We start from the raw sequence: 22,123 nt of genomic DNA, 5'->3' as shown, positions 1-22,123 counted from the left end.
AGACAATCACTCACATGCTGCACTTGTTTTTGTCTTCTGTCTTCTAAAGCATCCCATTGCTGTTTTACTGCATGACAAAGTGCTTCAAATGATTCAGCCTGCATGCTAGTAAAATTCATTGAGAAGAATCGACTCAAATGAGTGATAAATTCACGCATCGGGCATCATTCCGATTCACAAGCCCCGCGCTCGTGAGTCTATGGCCGTGTTCACAATGGCATACTATCCACTTCTCTCACTGTTTCTGCCATACACAGATTTAACAGAAACAGTAATAGTGTTCTAGTAAGGCATTTAGTACACTGTCTAGATGTTCCATGGGGGGCGCCACAACACGTTATTGGAACGCACAGGGGACATTTTGTTTGACACAGATTACACATGCTGAAGCCTGAACCTGGCTCAGTAGATCTATTGCCTATGTCACCTAATTGGGTTGACCGGCCCTGGGTGCATAGCAGTTTGACTGGAAGCTTGTGGCAGTTCATTTCAGTGGAGTCCATCCTTAGTTCAAGTTTCAGGCAGTGGTCAGTGAAGTATCCCATGTCTCAAGGTTGGAGTTGGCAGCAGTTTATCCTCTGTGAAGTCCATCGCAGCAGACTGAAGTGATGCAGACAGTGATCATCGAAGTGCCCCTCACTGTCTAGTTGGCACAGGCTGCTGTTAGTAGTTATCACTCAGCGACATATAGCGACTGGAGTCGGACATCAGGCTGGACTGGAGCTTGATCTGACAGACTCTGGTGAATTAATAAGAATGTTATTAATATTCTCTTTATTTTTAGAAAAAAACAAGAGCATTACAATTGGGACAGTGGCTCTCAGGCAATTACAAGTATTATTTTAACATTTCTGAGGTTCCAAAGGTCATCTCAGCTGGAATATATGGATCCCCTCCATCTTTCTGAGAATCAGGATATTTATCATTAAACAAGAAAAAAAAAATGTATACTATATAACATATTATATATTAGAAAGAGTACATTTTTTTGTAGGGCTTTACTGGTTGTTTAGATCAGTGTTACTATCAGAAATAATTAATAATTATTTCTTTAGTTATTAATCAATATTGAAATTAATTAATTGAATCTAACTCATTAAAACCTCATATGGGGCTCCAGTAAATGTAATGCGCTACATTTAGGAGCGGGTTTGGTTATTAGCAATAAATAATAATTATCAAAGATAATTATTAATTATTAAAATCAATAGAACATTGATGAGAATTAATGTTAGCTTTTTTAATCCTTTAAATCAACAGTTATCAAAGATAATCGTTAATTGTTAACATCGATGAAACATTAATTAAAATTAACACTAGCTTATTGATCATTCAAATTCAACAACCATAAAAGATAATTATCAATTATCAAAAATCAATAGAATATTAATAAGGATTAACATTGACGGGGCACCACCCTGGAGTCAGGGACTAATAACCAGATAGTATAACAGTCTCAATATTAGATTGTTTTCTTAGGAAAATCGACATCCGAAAATATCGATTTTTGGGAAAAAAAACAGTGAATGAAGGCTTGAATCCGAGCACTGACATCCCGTCAGCATGACACAGGTGTATGCAAAACAAACCAAAACACTTCTCTTTGTTCAAAGTTTATTTATGCAGTAATATCAATTAATAATTAATACAATGCAGTCAATAAACTTCCGACTTACAACTACAAACTAAACAGTGATATAATTAGATTTGGAAATCAAAATAATCCTATAACACATGAAGGTGTGTGTGTGTGAGAGAGCGAGTGTGTGTGTGTGTGTGTGTGTGTGTGTGTGTGTGTGTAAGGAGGGACGCACACAAAATGGTGGACGTGACTCTCGTGGAGAGTATGTCACGCGAGACTTCTGGCCAGGGAATATGACCGTGAATGTGGGCGGAGAGAAACCAGTCAACGGCGTCTACCAGTTACAGCGTGTATCCGCTTGTACGATAGCTTAGGGTCAAAGCTGAGCTTTATCACAAAGCTATCTACGAGCCAAAAATGTGTGCCAGAATGTTTGTGAGGGATCGCACGTGTGTGTGTGTGTGGTTAGTACGAGAGAGAGAGAGAGAGAGAATTTAGTGACAGCCCCAAAGCCGATTTCGCGATCGTGGGAGAAAAAGCAGCTGTTAGTTTATCACTCAGAGACGCGGTGGACGGCTCGTAAACAGTCCCTCATTCTTTGATTCTTTAATGGATAAACTCAGTTTGCCGGTCTCACCCGCGATGGCGGAAATGCACAACAGCCCACTGTGGTTGGACCACAATACAGCAAATCAAATTCATGATAATTAATACCCTGAGTATTAATAATGAGTGGACATGGCGGTCCGTAAACTGTACAAGCAAAAACCTTGAAACACAAGAATAACACACTATAATATTCTATCTCTGCCCAGACGTAAACCTCTTACTTGAATCGCATGAGGATGCAGGTGGAATGTGTGTTCATCCGTCCTTTAACTCCGACTCAGTTCCTTGAGGCTTGGGTGATCACGGGAGGCCGTTTCCTCACTCTGTCGGTGGGCGATACGGCTGCTGATTCTTGGCGGGCTGGCGGAGAAATCAGAAACGTCGACTTGATTGAAGATGGAAGAGAAATCTTTAATCTATTCACTTCCGCAGGCAAAAGGATGAAGATGCGGATTGCTCGGCGGTCTCCTTCGGATCCGTTAGAGTGTTCGGTTGAACACAGAGTAATCTCAATTCGTCCAGCGAGATGGAGATTGTATGGCCACAGTTTCAAGTCGGACGTTATTTCCTTGTGCCACGAGACTGCACCTGAGAGCAGCCATGAGCTGCGTCTATACATGGCGAGCAAAGTTGCTGGAAGTGAATCCCGGAAGCATTTCAGAGGTGTTTCTACTCCTGATGATGTCATGGTTGAGGTGCGTTCTGTCGTGTGCCTCATCCAATAGGAGCTGAGAGTTCGATCCTTTAGTGAGCAAGGCTTCATGGGATTTGTAGTCTGTTTTGGACTCCCTTTGTTTGATTTTGGCGTGATTTTTATCAGTAAGATTTACGACTTGGTATGTGGGGGCCTGAGTTAGGTTTTATGACTGTGTTAGGCCTGCCTTTGTCTTTTATCTGAATACATGAGGCCCAACATTTTTGACATCATACATGTTCAATTTGACAACCATAATACACAAGTTAAATTTAATTAATCTAATATTTGCTAATATTGCTCTGTACTAAATATACTGTACCTCTGTTGTCATGACTTCCATTGAATAAGAAGTGCTTGAATATTCTGACATGTCCAGTGCCAAAACACTGTACACCCTTTTAATGATGACCTCGTTCTATGACAAAGAACACTTCAGACATCAATTATATTTGTTTTAAAAGAGATTATTTCAGTGAAAATAAAGGTGATACAGATAATTATGATTATGCATGATAACGTATCGACAATTAGTTATAAAACAGAATTAAAAATCAAATGATGCTATTTTCATTGAAAAGACAAGAGGCAGAGAGAGTCTAGAGTCACTACCTGTGTGCTTGATGTTGTGAAGCTGAGAAGCTGAAAAGCTGATGTGTTATTGTGACGCTGAAAGCAGATATTTTGTTGAGAGCTGAAGACACATTAAAAGTTGACTCATGTAGACTTTGAACCGCCTCCCATGTCCTTCCTGCTTGAACCTCCTTACATTGGTGCCGAAACCCAGGAAGGTTGGAGGATGTACACCACATGGATTCCTCGCAGTTGGCAGAAGTCCTCAAGTCCCTCGACGGCCTACACCACACCCACCATCAGGCCCTGCTTGAGCTTCGACAAGACCAAGACCGCCGCTTTCATGAGACCCTCCTAGCTCAAGCAGAGGATCGGCATGCGATCCGGAGCCTCCTCAGCCAGGAGAAAGCCCCGGCTGCGACCCCGGACACAGCAGCCCCCATGCCCTCGGCCACACTCATAAAGATGAGGGCAGAAGATGATCCAGAAGCCTTCCTGGACCTCTTCGAGTGAATCGCCAAGATCTGGGGTTGGCTGCGTACCCAGTGCCTCGTATGGATGAGTTGCTCGATCGGTTGGGCACCGCTCGATTTTATTTGACACTGGATTTGACAAAGGGTTATTGGCAGAGCCCCTTGACACCAATATCCCGTGAAAAAACAGCCTTCTCCACACCGTTTGGATTACACCAAATTGAGACGCTTCCGTTCGGTTTGTTTGGGGCCCCTGCTACATTTCAGCACCTCATGGACCGAATCATCAGACCGCATTTGGCTTACACCGCTGCCTATCTGGACGACATCATCATTTACAGTAAAGATTGGCAGCGGCACATGCAGCATCTGAGGGCGGTTCTGAGATCACTGCAGTGGGTGGGACTCACAGCAAACCCCAAACATTGTGCAACTGGACGGGTGGAGGTATGGTATCTGGGGTTCCACTTGGGCCACGGGCAGGTGCGTCCCCAAATTGACAAAACTGTGGCGATTGCGACCTGCTGGAGACCCAAGACCAAAAAGGGTGTAAGACAGTTCCTGGGGCTGGCTGGCTATTATAGGAGGTTTGTTCCTAATTATTCAGACGTCACCAGCCTGCTGACTGATCTCACTAAAAAGGGAGCTCCAGACCCTGTCCAGTGGACGGAGCAGTGTCAACAGGCATTTACGCAAGATAAAGCCGCACTTTGTGGGGGGCCGCTTTTACACTCTCCCTTTTGTGTTACAGATGGACACTTCAGACAGGGGGCTGGGGGCAGTGCTCTCACAGGTGGTGGAGGGGGAGGAACGGCTGGTGCTCTACATTAGTCACAAGTGCTCGCTGAGGGGGACTAAGTACAGCACCATTGAAAAGGAGTGTCTTGCCATCAAGTGGGCCATCCTCACTCTCCGGTACTACCTGTTGGGGCGGGCCTTCACTCTCTGCTCAGATCACGCCCCACTCCAATGGCTCCACTGCATGAAAGATACTCACACGTGGATCACCCATTGGTATCTGGCTCTTCAGCCATTTAAGTTCAAGGTGGTCCACAGACCGGGAGCGCAGATGGCTGTCGCCGACTTCCTTTCCAGAAATTAGGGGGGAGTGGTAGGGCAGGCCGGATGTCTCCCCAGCCCGAGTCGGGCGGTGGGGATATGTGGCGGTGCGGGCATGGTTGAGCATTCGTCTGGAGAGAGAAAACGGTAAGGGTGCATACACCTGAGCCAGATAATGACTAACACCTTTTTCCAATTGCAGTAAGCTCAGGGAGAGCGGTATAAAAGGGACCACACCAGCGACAAGAGGCAGAGAGAGTCTAGAGTTGCTACCTGGGTACTTGATGTTGTGAAGCTGAGAAGCTGAAAAGCTGATGTGTTATTGTGAAGCTGAGAAGCTGAAAAGCTGATTTGTTATTGTGAAGCTGAGAGGCTGAAAAGCTGATGTGTTATTGTGAAGCTGAAAGCAGATATTTTGTTGAGAGCTGAAGACACTTACATTAAAAGTTGACTCACGTAGACTTTGAACCGCCTCCCTTGTCCTTCCTGAACCTCCTTACAGGTTTATTGACATTTAATTTTTTCTTACTGTAATTTAATTAATCCTTTACCAATGTCACACTAAATTTAGCATTCTGCATAAATAAATGTAAATGTACTTTTTCCTGTTTTTTGTAAACAGATCTTCCAGGTGTTGCTCTCTATTTCACTTTCTTCTCTATCTCCTGTTTCAATTGGAGAGTCATGTCAGGTAGTAAATACAAGCATTAATCTGATATTCTCTTGTATTATTGTTTAATGTTTAATTCTAGAAATTAATAAAATAAAATAATCATATTTACTTCTAGTTCAAAAACAGAACACATTGATTATTTATAAATGTAAGAAATGACATGTTTAGTTTTGGTAACTGTAATATATTAATTGTATTGTAGTTGTGTAAACATGCACAGATGATGGCATGTATTTTATTATCTTCACTTATTTGAAACTTCGACACAGTGAAATTTTCCTGACCGTCCTCCTCAAACTTGCCTCAGTGGCTGGCATCTCAGTTGGTGACTTACCAGATTTCGTTTGATATATCTCTGCAATTACATTATAAGTGCAACATATGGACGAGCCACGTGACGCCATGCGAAGGGCAGACGTGTGAGAGACAGCTCTGCGCACTTTGCTAATTTTTAAATTATTTTCATGATATAATCCAGTGAAATTTGATACACCCAGTTACACATTTGTTGTTTGAGGTAAACATGGCAAAGAAGTCAAAATCCTTGGGCTCTGGAGACATTAAAAGACACTTACAGGTTCAAGATGAAAGCACAGACAGGCCTGTGGACCAGGGACTCGATTTGGATGGCACGGCGGGAGAAGGAATCCAGCGTCAGCTGTCCAACATGTCGGTGATGTTGACGAAGGTACTTGCGGACTTGGAGGATCTTGCTGTAATACGTCGATTGATTACAGCGATGGAAAAAAATTATCTGAGTTAGTCACAAGAGTGACAGATGTTGAGAAATGAATCAATTATTTGGAGTCATCAGAGAGGGAATTAGCAGCTAATCCACCCGTGACCAAAGTTGATTTGGAACGTGTTCTTGAAAAGCTTGAAGATCTTGAGAATAGAAGCCGCAGGAATAACATTCGAATTGTTGGAATTCCTGAGCACGAGGAGGGCAGAGATATGGTGAAATTCCTAGATGAGCTTTTCCCGAGTCTGCTCGACATAACAGGCAATAAACTGGATATCGAGCGAGCTCACAGAGTCCCAGCTCACAGATCTGCTAAGGGAGAAAGGCCCAATCGATTCTGCTTTCGGAGGAAGCTGGGCGCCATTTTTGTTTCTTTTTGCTGGAGTTTGTTTTGTTTTGTGGATTAACACTTTTCCTTAAAGAAACGTTTGCATTGACGGAAGATCACTTTTACAATGAAGTTCCCGGGCAGATTGAAAATAGACGCAAACATTGATGACCGCAAAATATCTACATGCCCACACAAAGGATGTCTTTTATAAAGTTGGCGGACTGTGTAAATCATGGGATATACTTTTATGCGGCATCCGAGTGAATTGACTCTTGACCATCCGAGGAACTGGGATGCGTGTTTCGTTTCCTTTGTGCTGGTTCTGCCTAGCGGTTGGAGCTTGTTTTGTTAAATAACACCACTTTGGGACAGTTATGGATGAATCTGTCAGTTCCTTGTGCTTATGCCTCCTGTTGGCTGGAGTATGATTTGTGGAGTATTTTCGTGGGACATTGTAATGATTACGTCATCTACTGCCTCATCAGCTGGCTCACTGAAGATTCGTTTGTCTGTCCGAGGAAAATGAACGGCTTTATATCGGCTGGAATTTGTTTTGTGAAGGAACACACCTTCGAGACAGTTCTGTGAATGAGTCAACACATTCTTTTTTTTATTCTGCCTATTGGCTGGGGTTTGTTTTACAAAATATTTGATGTTATTTAATTTTGCCTTACAAATTTGTGAGGCAGAATTGAGAAATCCGATGGCAAAGTTGTCGCGAGGGCTCTCGTAGGCGTACATGGACTCTTTGAGTTTAAAGGGATTGACGCCAGTTGGCGCTTTCGTGTGCGGGGTTAATGCGCACGTTTTTCTTTTTTCTGTTTATTTTGTTCGGGGGTAAGTTCTGGATTTTATTGTTGCATTAATGTTGAAATGTGGTCTTCATAATTTTGTTTTTGGCACACAATTTATTTTTTCTATTATATCAATATGTCAAATGTTAACACGAGTGTACTATCTCTCTCCACATGGAATGTGAATGGGTTGGGGCACCCCATAAAAAGAAGGAAGGTTATTTATTTTCTTAAACGTAAGAAATATGATATAGTGTTTCTTCAAGAAACACATTTTTCCCTGCAGGAAGCTGAAAAATTTGGGAGATATGGGGTGGACATGTTTTCTTTAGTGTTGGCTCAAGTAAGAGCAAAGGAGTCATTATATTGGTAAATAAATGTTTACAATTCAAATGTCTCAAACAGTTTAATGATAAATTAGGAAGAGTCATTATTGTTTTAGCAGAAATTCAGGGGCAAAGTCTGATTTGGCTAATATTTACGCACCTAACGTTGATGATCAGGGCTTTTGTATAAATCTTGAAGAGATGTTGCAAGTCGCTGGCACCCCTCATGATATAATTTTGGGAGGATACTTTAATCTTTTGATGGACTCAGTCCCTGATCATAGTGAAGCAAAAGTGTGTAAGCCCCCTAGAGCAATATTGACGCTTCACAGGATGTGTAAAAATCTTGGTCTTACAGATATTTGTAGACTTTTGAACCCACCTGGTAGAGACTATACATTTTTTTCATCAGTCCATAAGATTTGTTCTAGAATAGATTTTTTGTTATATATCCAAATCCCTCATTTCATCTGTTGTTGATTGCTCAATTGGAAACATTTTAGTCTCGGATCACGCCCTGGTGAGTTCAGAGGTGTTGTCACATATAGAGAAAAATAAATCATTTTTATGGGTTGCCCTCTTTCCCCATTATTGTTCTGTCTTGCCCTGGAACCATTAGCAGCCACGATAAGAAAGGAGGATGATTTTCCAAGGGTGGTTGCGGGAGGTGTGGCGCATAAGCTTCTGCTTTACGCAGATGATATTTTATTATTTGTCTCTGAACCTACTAGATCTATGCCTTGCCTCCACAGAATTATTAATTCCTTTTCCAAGTTCTCAGGATACAAAGACAGTTGGTCTAAATCCGAAGCTTTGGCTCTGACAGCGTACTGTCCAGTAACGGCTTTCCAGCTGGGCGCCTTCCAGTGGCCCAAACAGGGCATTAAGTATTTGGGGATTTTATTCCCAGCAAATTTGTCTGATTTAGTTAGTGTTAATTTTGACCCTTTAATAAAAATGTTTTCGGGCGATGTGGGCAGGTGGGCTTCATTACATTTATCTATGATTGGGAAGGTTAATGTTATTAAAATTAATTGGATTACAAAATTTAACTACCTGCTTCAGTCTCTCCCTGTAGATGTCCCCCTCTCTTATTTCAAGCAATTCGATAGCATAGCGAAGTCCTTCATTTGGAATGGTAAACGTCCCATAGACCATAGGCTGCATAGACCGATTGACAAAAGTGGGCTTGGCCTACCCAAGATTTTGTTTTATTATTATGCGTTCGGTCTCAGATATTTGGCTCATTGATCGCTTCCACCTGAGAGAGCCCCTCCCTGGTTTTGTATTGAACAAGGAGTCCTTGCCCCTATTTCACCATTACAAAGCATCTCTATCAAACTAATCAGAAAAGTTAAGTTACACCCCGTTATTTCGCATTTACACTCGGTATGGACTAAAGTGTCCAGATTGTTAAAATAGGACACTTATTTAAATGTTGGTAGAACCCAAGATTGTGTATTGGCAAGTCCTCTTTCTGCTGGCCAGAGTGGATTGTGAAGGGGGTTGCTACACTCGGTGACCTATATGAAAGTGGAGTGTTGAGATCGTTTGAAAACTTGGTCCAACATTTTGGGATCCCCAGACCTCAGTTTTATAGGTATTTACAACTGCGCCACCTGCTTTGTACTATTTTCGGGAGTAGTACACACACCCCTAAGGAGGCAGATGCTTTGGGAGTGGTGATTGCGGCTTTTGGAAAAGGTCTTGAGGCATCAGTGTATTACTCCCTGTTAATTCAGAGTCTGGGGGATGGAGCCTTAACTTCTCTCAAGAGAGTATGGGAGAAAGATTTCAATTTGGCATTGGAGGAAGGAGTGTGGGCTAAGATTCTTAAAAACGTTAAGTCTGCATCTAGAGATGCAAGGGTGCATCTTATACAATTCAAAATTTTGCATAGATTTTATCGGACCCCCTCTAGACTGTATAGGCTTGGTCTTAAAGACACACCCACCTGCTGGAGATGCCAACTGGAGGATGGAGACATGGCCCATGTTTTTTGGTGGTGTGTCTAGATCCAGAAATTCTGGTCGAAGGTTCAGAATTTTGTGTGCGACGTGGTGGGCACTCGGGTTTCGTTTTGCCCCAGAATTTGTGTTCGGAGTGGTGCACGGAGATGGGGAGGGTAGCGGCTTATAAGGAGGTGTCAATGGGAAGACGGGATGATTTAGATTTGTTTGTCTGGAAATGGGGCAGGTATTTGGAATTTTTGAGGGGCTCTCAGGTGGGGTGTGGAGAGAGTACTGTAGTATAGTTAAGTGAGTATGATTATTATGTGTGTATATGCATATGTATGTGTATATAATATATATATATTTTGTGGGGCTTAAATGTTGTGTGTGTGTATATATATATATGTGTGTGTGTGTGTGTTTCTTGTTTTTATAAGATTTAATAAAAATGTTAATTACAAAGAAAATAAGTGCAACATATATGGGACTTTGGGTTATGATGGACTTTTATTTGAAATATAGTTTTAGGGTTCTTGTCTCTGTTCCTGATTGTTCTCCATTTGTGTCTTGTTAACCTTGTTAGTCCTGTGTTTATAATGCCCTCATGTTTTCTGTGTCTTTGTTGGTTCTTGTCCTTTGTGAGGTAGTAGTGGTGGTTTGGTCATTTGTGTTTTATTATCATCTCTAGACTCTTATTGGAGTTTTGTATTAAAAGCTGCATTTAGATCCTACAATCTCTGCATCTCCAGACTGCCTTTAAAAAAATATGTTATTGAGGAAAAAAACATGGCATTTTAATGAAACCTATTGAATCTACTCCATGTACTATACTACCTTTGTCTGTTTCTTCATCCACCTCTTTCAATAGGTGTCTGTATCGTCCTATGTGCACATCTGTGTGGACGTCCTATGAATTTCCAGCAAGAACGAGTTGTTGATCCTCTGGTTGTGCAGGTGAAAATACAGCCTTAATGAAAACATGTAATGAATGTCCATCATTTGATAGAGAAAGTGCTTGTTAGTTGACAGCTCTCTGAGTTAACAACAGATGCAAGATCTACCATAAATTTCAAGCTCCTCAGTCTCTCCTCAGGTGTGTTTATTTATTATTTTTTTATGGAAACTGTCATAGAGAGAGAGAGTACCGTTCAATAGCTTCAGTCAAAGGGTGTGTACAGGTGAATCTGTCAGATGTATATTGTCCTCATATTTCAGCACTATGATTTTTAGGGTGTTGACCCATTCTGATTTCACCTTGAATTCAGTTTACCCCAATGTAGCAGAAATGATTATTGTGTTCTTTTCTGATAAAAGTCATGCTCAGCAGTTTAAATAGGCTACTGTAGGAAAATGATACCGTAGATCTGCTTTATGTTTATAATTCTTATACTGAAGTCAGTAGATTTGTAGCCATGTAAGTTTTAATAAAGGAGAAGGTAAGGACGTTACTGAAACTCACTATTATTAGACTATTATTGTTGTCTGTTGGATGAAAAATAATACTCAGACTGAAGGAAGACTATAGATCTGATTTGTTCTTTTAATGCTTAAACACTATAAAGTCTCTTGGTAGATTTCGGTCATGAACGACTCAAAATGATTCACTGACTCACTCATAGCACATAAGATGCTGATTTATCGCCACCTAGTGACATTTCCAGAAGGGGTCACTGAACTAATCAGTTAATAAAATTGAACAAATTTGTGAAACAGAAGCAAGCCTCACCAAAACACTCTTTATTTTGCAGCTAATTCTGCACAATTGTAAACCTGAATGAACTTGAATCACTAAAATAGCTGGAATTGATGCTTTTAGCTTATTCTTTAAAAGAAATATCCCCAGAAAAAAATGTTCGTGGACCAGTGATTCTTACCTTTTTCACCCCTCATGAGTTTGCATCCCTGTAATTTGTTGTGGCATTGCAAGAACAAATCTACAAATTAGAAAAAAAGCAAATTTGTTGTTTTTTCATTACCCATTTAGTGCTCTTGCCACCTGTGACCTCACACAGCGTAGCCTACGTATGTGACTTGTTTTTTTTTGTTTTGTTTTTTTTGCATAGCCGAATTTCAAACATTACAAGTAAACACACTTCTAGAACTTGTCCATGTTTTCTGTCCGTCTTAGTAAAGGAAAAATATTGACGATGGTTAGCCTATGTGGGATAGTGGTGTGCCGTAGAATTTTTTAGTTGTAAAAAGTGTGCCATGGTTGAGAAACACTGCTGTAAAGTAACAATTAATATCTTTATGTCTGTTTTTATACCTACAGAAAGTTGTTAAAAGTGAGAAACACATGGTCATTGAAGTTGTGCAATCCAGACTGGTATTCCTGGAATCTCATAGGGGTTCCACAAACTGGACATTAATTTATGGACAATTAAACTCTGTCATTTGAAGCACTCCATATGCTGACTCATTTGATGTTTGTGGCCCATAATTCATCTCTATTATGTTGTCTTCAATGTCCTCAGTTTCTTCTGGACTTTCATCTGCATCTTTCTGTAAAAATTCTTGATTTTCCTGGAACATACACCACATATTGTACAGTACATAATTATCTGTGCTTGTATGCTCCTACACTGACAGTGCCAGATTTTGTGTCAAAAATCACTAATTTTCCCAAGCTGACACCAGATGTCTTTAAATAAATACAGAGAAGTACATATACTGTATGTCTGTGACAGGCCTTATTCCACCCAAAAAATAGAGAAACATAGTCTACTCCCTGTTCACTGGCCCTCAAATCAAACTCCTTCCATTCCTCTGGACATATGGCCTTTGTTGGACATTTGCTCCACATGTGATGTGGTGGAAGATGGTAGCATTGTGCAAATTACGTCCTTTTAATGTAATATAAAATGTTTTCCCTAATAGAAGGGATTTAATAATATGGAATGGCAGCAGGGACCCATGTAGTTCCTTCATTGTGGCATAGATAGCATCGCTTGGATCTAACCAAAGCATAGGTTGCTCACTGCCATGTTGCATTTTCTTGTGTCTTTTTAAATTTTACTTGGTGGAAAACTCTATTTTGCACTTCTGTCATTTAAAATGACTCTGTTGTAGAGCTAGATTGGTCTTTGCAGGTGTCTTTTTATAAAGATGTTAAAAGAGATGTTATGCACAATTTTAGGACTTATTGCCATTATAAATGGTTAATCTGATTTTACAAAGATTCTGTGTCAAACCTGAGGATTTCTCTGTCACTTCGACACCTAGAAATGCAAGAGAAGTAAACATTAATAAATGCATAACATTACATTTCTCAGATGAGATTTGTAATCTCTAGCTCCATTTAACATTTTTGGGCAATTCAGGCAAATAATTCTCGTTCACTTCCATTGACCGAAACAATGACGTAATGATTCAAAAACTCATTCATAACATAAAAGATACTCATTTCTCTCCACCTGCTACTATAAAGATGTAATCTGCAGAAATGATTCACTGGAATTAAAGAAAATCCCCATCACTGTTTGGAAAGCTGCAAACACAGACAGTAGGAGTAAAGTGTACTGCCACAGAACTCTTCAGTTTCTGATTCCACAGAGATACTGGAGCATAAATATGACATTGGGCATCTTGCACAAGATAACACTCTTAAAAGTAAAGCAGAATGACAAAAACATTCAGATGTCCATCCAGTTAAATGGGCAGCATCAGGACAGTAACAGGGTGGACATTCAGTGGATGAATTAGCCACTACATGGTCTGTGAATGATATCTAGCAAAAGTCATTTGTAAACTCATATTGATGATTTTATTTCTGTTAACATAAATAAATTGATATTTAAAAATAACATTAAATTCCCATAACAGGGTTATGCTTGACCACATATGACTAACACCACAAAATAAAGAAAAACATAAATAAAACAACAGAGTTTTAAACTTCAAATAACTCAAAGTAATTTAGCTGAATGGCAGATGTCCACCTCCAGTGTGTGTGATGTCATTTCATAAAATATATCTTCAATTAATGGTCATATATGGCCAGGGTGGACAATAAATCAAACCTCCACTATCAGAGTTAAAAAGTAAATGACACATTTACAACAAATGAATACATGTTAGTGAGAGAATGTAGTACTAAACTCTTAATTGTATGGGGGAAAAATAGAAATCCAATGAATTACATTTACATTTGTCATTTATTCATTTGGCAGATGCTTTTATCCAAAGCGACTTACAAAAGAGGAAGACATAAGCGAATCATCTTAAGGAGACAGTGGTATGAAAAGTGCTGTATTACAAAGTTTCACTAGCATCAGAATAGTATTCAAAACAGATTAATGTGCAACAAGAATTATTATAATTTTTTTTAATGACTGGTTAAGTGCTCATGGAAAAGACGTGTTTTTAGTCATTTTTTGAAGACAGAAAGTGAATCAGCTTCACGGATGGAGTTGGGAAGGTCGTTCCACCAACGTGGTATGATGAAGCTGAAAGTCCGGGAAAGTGTTTTGGTGCCTCTTTGTGTTGGTACAACAAGGCGACGTTCCTTAGCCGACCGCAGACTTCTAGTGGGCGTGTAGCTCTGCATAAATGATTTTAGGTATGCTGGAGCAGACCCAGTGACTGTTCTGTATGCCAGCATCAGAGACTTGAATTTGATATGTGCATCAACCGGCAGCCAGTGGAGAGAGACAAGGAGTGGTGTAACATGCACTCTCTTTGGTTCATTAAAGACCAGACGTGCTGCTGCATTCTGGGTAATTTGCAGGGGTCTAACTGCACATGCAGGGAGGCCTGCAATGAGAGCATTACAGTAGTCCAGTCTAGTTATGACAAGTGACTGAACAAGAAGTTGTGTAGCATGTTCAGAGAGGAAGGGTCTTATCTTCCTGATATTGTAGAGTGTAAATCTACATGATCATGCGTCTTTGAGATGTGGTCTGTGAAATTTAGTCTGTTGTCGATGGTTACCCCTAGATTTCTGACCGATTTGGAAGGCGTTACTGTAGTTGCACCCAGCTGCACGGTGATGTTGTGTTCAACAGCAGGGTTGGCTGGAAAGACAAGGAGTTCAGTCTTGGCTGGGTTGAGTTGCAGGTGGTGTTCCTTCATCCAGGCCGAGATGTCCGCCAGGCAGGCAGAAATTCGAGCAGTCACTGTGGTGTCGTTGGGCTGGAAAGACAAGTAGAGTTGCGTGTCATCAGTGTAGCAGTGGTAAGAGAAACCATGTGCCTGAATGATGGGTCCCAGTGATGTTGTGTATATAGAGAAGAGAAGTGGCCCAAGCACTGATCCCTGAGGTACCCCAGTAAGTAGCTGATCCCTGAGGTACCCAAGAATTAGCATTTATTTTTGTTAAAGATGTTTGCCGTGCAGTTTTGGGGACATGAGGAAATGACAGTGCAATAGTTGAAAATTATTTAAATTATTTAAAATGTAAATTTTAGGCCCACTGCAGTGTGTAAAATTATCAATTATTTTAAATCTTTTACCAAGCTTATTAAAATTGTAAATGGGTGAAATTAAACAATATAAACACCGCAACTTGTACTGACTCCTGATAAATGTAAATAAAACTCTCAACCGAAAAGAAAATGTGTCAACACCAATATGAGCAACTCCACCAAACAGGCGAGTAATGGGTACATTGTTGCTACACTGATCTTAGAATAATGCTGCTGATTCAAGACCACCCTCAAATAGGACATTCATGTATAGAGATTCAATATCAATGGTAACCAAAAAATAAGAGGTTGAAGAAAGTAATCAAGAAGGGAACGATCTTTTCAGTCTGAGATCATTTTAGACACAGTAATTCTCGGATAATATGCAAATTGAGACGAAGAACGCAAGCTCAATGAAATCATGATTTATCTTAAACCTTATAAGTGTCTGCTGAACTAATTTTTTCCCCAGCATCATCTTGATGGCTTCTTGTCTGTTTGAGACTTCGTCCACAGCTCAAAGAAAGTCATGAGAAAAAACACATAATTTAATATTTTCATAAATCAAACAGGTAATGCAACAAATCAGGACAAATCTAGAACAGGATTAATTACTTTCACACTGAAATTTCATGAGAAGAACCTGGCTTTCAAACACATATTGAGCTACACATAACACATAATCGACACATTTCTATTTTCTCAGGCATTTATTAAGTCTAAATAGATGCACAACATACATAATTTCATTAGTACACCCAAATGACAATAGTCATATCATAATGTTCATGTGTTAAACTTGCTATAGTTTACTTTGTTTTTTTTTTAAATTAAAAATGTCAAAAGTAAATCAAGTCAGTCTGTGAAACATCAGCGCCACCTTGCGTAAGAAATAACGTATAATATGTATGTGTACACACATATGAGCTACTGATACATTGTTGCACAGAAAATCAACGAGATATAGTACTGATTTGTATGAATATAGTAATAAACAAATAAATAGATATTCTATGATAGTAAACTTAAATAGATACTAAATAATCATAAAAAATGTGCGAAAACAAACAAACAAACCAGATGCTCTTACATAACTTGGGGCTTTACTGACCCTATCCACTTTTGGTTAAGTTTGTTTGTGTGTTACACTACTTAAAGAGAGATTGAGGAATACTAAAGAGGTGTGGGCACAACTCCATATAATGGATGAGGTACAGGGGGTGAAATGAGGTTAAGGGTTAAATCAGCTCGAATGACGTATGTTAATTAATGTCATGAATTATTAATGACGTAAAGGTGTTCCTTCACGTTCTCATGACAACGTTTCGTTTGAGAACTTCTTCAACTGGGAAATCGACTCATAAAGTAAATACTGTTTTTTTTATTATTATTATTATTCTAAAAATGCACACACACAAAAAATAGTAGGGTTACAGTTGATCTATAGTCATAAATAGCTTTATGTATAAAAAGCGTCTGTGCTTGTGCTGCATTACACTTTAATCCGCTGCACCTGTGTGCTCACAGAAGTCCCGCCCCCTCCTCCTCTAGCCGCCACTCAACGTCTAATAGCGTTTGAGTGAATCGTAATGAGATGCTCTGATTGGCTCTTCCACATGCCATTTTATTTAGCGCTGCTGTTTCCCGCCATCGCCCCCTTAACCCGTTAGCGCGCGCATCCGTACACACCGTTTATTTATTCAGCGAAATAAGGTAAGAACTGCGTTTTATTTTATTTTCATTCTTCTCTAAAGTGGTTTCCACAGATATAAACGTGTGTTAATGTGGCAAGAGTTCCAGACGAGTGTTAAACTCGTTTAATCTCTTTAATTATCGCCTTCTGTATGTACTTCATGCTATTTTTTTAGTGTTACAGATTGGTGTTTGAAGAAAGTGTGTAGTTTGAAGTAATTCAGTTTACAAGTTTAATTATACGTTTTACATTAATTACTACTTCACCTGTTTTTACTACAGTTTACATGTTGAGGATAACCTCTATTTACCCATTCTCACCTGTGGTTTAAAGGATTTTACACTAGTTTAACTAGTTTAGGTTAGTTTACATGTGTTTAATTGAGTGTAACCTCTATTTACACTAGTTTAACTAGTTTAGGTTAGTTTATGTGTTTAGTTGTGTATAACCTCTATTTACACTAGTTTAACTAGTTTAGGTTAGTTTACATGTGTTTAGTTGTGTATAACCTCTATTTACACTAGTTTAAGTAGTTTAGGTTAGTTTACATGTGTTTAGTTGTGTATAACCTCTATTTACACTAGTTTAACTAGTTTAGGTTAGTTTACCTGTGTTTAATTGAGTGTAACCTCTTTACTCATTCTCACCTGTGGTTTAAAGGATTTTACATGAGTTTAGATTAGCTTACATGAGTTTTGTTGAGTGTAACCTCTATTTACCCATTTTCAGAGGGGGGGGGGGGGGGGACAAAATCTTTCCGTGGCAGGGAGAGCTTGTGAAGTAGAATTAACCCCATTTCTCACTTTTATGCATTGGGCAGGTGGAATAACTGCCACAGGCCACTGGTTTGCTGTAGAAGAGCCTTGGAGTTTTGATATAATTCCCTTAAGAAGAGACATTATCTGGATGCAGAATAGTTCAACACTGGTTAGGAGCAGAGGAATTAACTGTGAAACCATTGAGTAGAAAACAAATAAAGGCTATTTTGAAATACTTAAGAAAAACTAATAAAATTAAGAACAATAACAAGTCCTCAACCCAGTGAAAGCCCAGGGGAAGTCAGGGGACACTGGAGCCATGTTCACGTGTACAAGTCCAAATTATGCCTCTCACCACCGCAAGTCTGGAAAATATGTAAAGACAGTAGGATTCTCAGGATAAACGCAGCTAATTCCATTGATGGCTCCAGTAAGCATAAGAGTAAAAGAAATACAAATTCCCATTCTAATAACAGAACAGACACCTGTCAACCTGTTGGGAAGAGATGCTATATGCAAAATGAACTTACAAATATGATGCTCTCCAGAGGGAATATTCATAGACAGTAGAGGAATCAAACAAATGACTGTCACAAAATCCAAAGAACTCCAAGAGCCACAAACCAACATATATTGGTTAGGAAACTTAGGGAAAGAGGTAGTGGATACAGTAAACAAATGGGGAAAAAACATTGAAGTGCAGCTCTGTGAATCAACTGTGCCAAAAACTGAATTCCATTGTACCCTAATATATGATCAGAGCAGTGACCCAGTGCTTGAAAAGAAGTGGCTAAATGATACAAAAGAACAGAAAGTTCCATTAAATTCGCAGTACATAATTGTAGGGACAGAAGGAGCTGCACTGCAAACTGAAAAATGGTTCCAAGTGTCAGACTCAACTCCACATATTACCTTATATGTAAGTAAGGGAAGCCAGCCAAAAGAATTAGGACCAATGATGGAGAGCACAGAGAAGGTAAAATGGAAAGAAACAGATAATCCTCTGATCTTTGACTCACCAAACAAAACATACTTAAAAAAAAACAATTACCATCTAAAAACGTATATATTTCACAGTTAGGATCCCATCTCACAGCATCTGTTCCTTAGCTTGTTTAATTCTCTAGGTTTTCTAGGTGTGACTGACTCAGCTGATCAGGAATTTAACAGATTATGTAATTCTTTATGACAACATTTCCATTAATACAATTATTCATTTGTAAAAAAGGACTTTGTTATATTTGAGAGTTTGATTCTCCAGGAGGAAATCAAATCCTGCAGGATACTACCCAAATAATTCCTGTAGAAAACTCCTGCACAAATTTAACACTTGCTATGTTTTGCAGGATTTGAAATCTACCCTTCACAATATTCCTGCAGAGAATAAAGGTGTTTTAATGGCCTGTAAGACAATTCCTGCAGAACATTCTTTCCATTCCTTTATAATATTCCTGCAGGCTTGCTACAGGAAAATGAGCTGAAAATCCTGTAGGAAAACTGCAGAACATTACTGTAGGGTGTTTTTGTAAGGGCTGTTAAAGAGACTATTTCACACTGAAAGAAAAAGAAAAACACACACAAACTCACCTGTCAGAAGAAAAGTGATGAATACAACTCCATTTCTGAGATAAACAGACAATTAAAACTGAAATATCAAGAGATACAAAATCCACCTTAATACACTTTTATCACAACTAGATCAAGACTGACTGGGGTTAGTTGTCACATTTTTACTTCATCGAAGTTAAAGGCAATGTACAAAAATATCAAACCATTACTTTGGCCAACAAAAATAGCACTTAATGGAGCCTGTAGCTCTGCAAGCAAAGACGCTGACTACCACCCAGGAGTCGTGAGTTCGAATCCAGATTGTGGATGACTCCAGCCAGGCTTCCCTAAGCAACCAATTTGCACGGTGCTAGGATGGGTAGAATTACATGGGTTATTTTCCTCTTGGTCTTGACGTTGTGATTCTCATTCTTGGTTGGGTGCATGGAGAGTTGTGCATGGATGTCGCTGTAAATAAATATTTAATTTAGTTTAATGCCACAAAGAATTAGAGGCATTGGGAGTTGGGCTTGCCAAATAAGGGATAAAAAAAAAAAATCTATAACATGTCAATTGTGTGACAACTTGCCCCAACCTGACATGAATGAAAAATACTCTTGTCCTGAGAACACAATTGAATCTTTCAGTTAAAATCTCCATGAAATAGTTGACTCTTGTCTGAATAAATGTCAGTGCATGTGCTTTTATTGTTTTCACTTGTTTACCCAACAGCTACAGCAAAAAATATGATGATATTTCAGTTAACAAATATTCTAATTTAAAAATTTTAAGTTAATATTTTGAAGGCAGTTTTGAACGAGGTTTGAAACCAACATACAAAAGCACTGCTAGAGAAAACACATTTGTGTAATGGGACTTCTGACTCAAAACATGATTCTTCAGATATACAGTGGTGTGAAAAAGTGTTTGCCCCCTTCCTGATTTCTTATTTTTTTGCATGTTTGTCACACTTAAATGTTTCAGATCATCAAACAAGTTTAAATATTAGTCAAAGATAACACAAGTAAACACAAAATGCAGTTTTTAAGTGAAGGTTGTTATTATTAAGGGAAAACAAAATCCAAACCTACATGGCCCTGTGTGGAAAAAGTGTTTGCCCCACCTGTTAAAACATAACTGTGGTTTATCACACCTGAGTTCAATTTCTCTAGCCACACCCAGGCCTGATTACTGCCACACCTGTTCTCAATCAAGAAATCACTTAAATAGGACCTGCCTGACAAAGTGAAGTAGACCAAAAGATCTTCAAAAGCTAGACATCATGCCGAGATCCAAAGAAATTCAGGAACAAATGAGAAAGAAAGTAATTGAGATCTATCAGTCTGGAAAAGGTTATAAAGCCATTTCTAAAGCTTTGGGACTCCAGAGAACCACAGTGAGAGCCATTATCCACAAATGGCGAAAACATGGAACAGTGGTGAACCTTCCCAGGAGTGGCCGGCCGACCAAAATTACCCCAAGAGCACAGCGACGACTCATCCAAGAGGTCACAAAAGACCCCACAACAACATCCAAAGAACTGCAGGCCTCACTTGCCTCAGTTAAGGTCAGTGTTCATGACTCCACCATAAGAAAGAGACTGGGCAAAAATGGCCTGCATGGCAGAGTTCCAAGACGAAAACCACTGCTGAGCAAAAAGAACATTAAGGCTCGTCTCATTTTTGCCAGAAAACATCTTGATGATCCCCAAGACTTTTGGGAAAATACTCTGTGGACTGACGAGACAAAAGTTGAACTTTTTGGAAGGTGTGTGTCCCATTACATCTGGCGTAAAAGTAACACCGTATTTCAGAAAAAGAACATCATACCAACAGTAAAATATGGTGGTGGTAGTGTGATGGTCTGGGGCTGTTTTGCTGCTTCAGGACCTGGAAGACTTGCTGTGATAAATGGAACCATGAATTCTGCTGTCTACCAAAAATCCTGAAGGAGAATGTCCGGCCATCTGTTCGTGACCTCAAGCTGAAGCGAACTTGGGTTCTGCAGCAGGACAATGATCCAAAACACACCAGCAAGTCCACCTCTGAATGGCTGAAGAAAAACAAAATGAAGACTTTGGAGTGGCCTAGTCAAAGTCCTGACCTGAATCCTATTGAGATGCTGTGGCATGACCTTAAAAAGGCAGTTCATGCACGAACACCCTCCAATGTGGCTGAATTACAACAATTCTGCAAAGATGAGTGGGCCAAAATTCCTCCACAGCGCTGTAAAAGACTCATTGCAAGTTATCGCAAACGCTTGATTGCAGTTGTTGCTGCTAAGGGTGGCCCAACCAGTTATTTTTCACACAGGGCCATGTAGGTTTGGATTTTGTTTTCCCTTAATAATAACAACCTTCATTTAAAAACTGCATTTTGTGTTTACTTGTGTTATCTTTGACTAATATTTAAACTTGTTTGATGATCTGAAACATTTAAGTGTAACAAACATGCAAAAAAATAAGAAATCTGGAAGGGGGCAAACACTTTTTCACACCACTGTAGGCTTTGTGACAACTTCCCCATGTGACAACTAGCCCTTGTTTCTTCTATAAATAAATAATAATTTCCCTCTAAATAAATAATAATGATCAATAAAAAACAGAAAAGTTCTTCTTACCTTCAGTTTTCACCTGTTTCTGTCCTGATTCCAGCCGATAATGATGCTGATGTTGTTCTGTTCACACTGTGTGTCTCAATCATATTTGCATTTTTCCTCTAAATTGATGTATTATTTACAGATGTGTCATACAGAGAAAAATAATGAAGATTGTGTCTCTGTGTGTGTATGTGTTCACCCACCACCTGGAGACAGAAAGGCTCAGAGATAAACAAGAGACAGTCTGTGTGCTGTGTATGTTGATTTGATTAACAAATACAGTAAATATCAGATCAGCAAATGAGAGTTTGTCAGT

The 22,123-nt window shown here is 39.4% G+C and overlaps 1 protein-coding gene across 1 annotated transcript in view; it reads right to left on the bottom strand.

Moving 5' to 3' along the window:
• LOC127442062 (macrophage mannose receptor 1-like) overlaps positions 1-21,847 on the bottom strand; it is an 82,910-nt gene extending 61,063 nt beyond the window's left edge. Inside the window, exon 1 of the mRNA XM_051699782.1 lies at positions 21,829-21,847. The gene's annotated coding sequence lies outside the window, so the exon portion shown is untranslated. The remainder of the gene's footprint in view (positions 1-21,828) is intronic.
• Between the last annotated feature and the right edge of the window lie 276 nt (positions 21,848-22,123).

Source organism: Myxocyprinus asiaticus, chromosome 1, assembly GCF_019703515.2.
Source record: "Myxocyprinus asiaticus isolate MX2 ecotype Aquarium Trade chromosome 1, UBuf_Myxa_2, whole genome shotgun sequence".
NCBI classification, from domain to species: domain Eukaryota; kingdom Metazoa; phylum Chordata; class Actinopteri; order Cypriniformes; family Catostomidae; genus Myxocyprinus; species Myxocyprinus asiaticus.
This window is presented reverse-complemented; position numbering and strand designations above follow the sequence as displayed.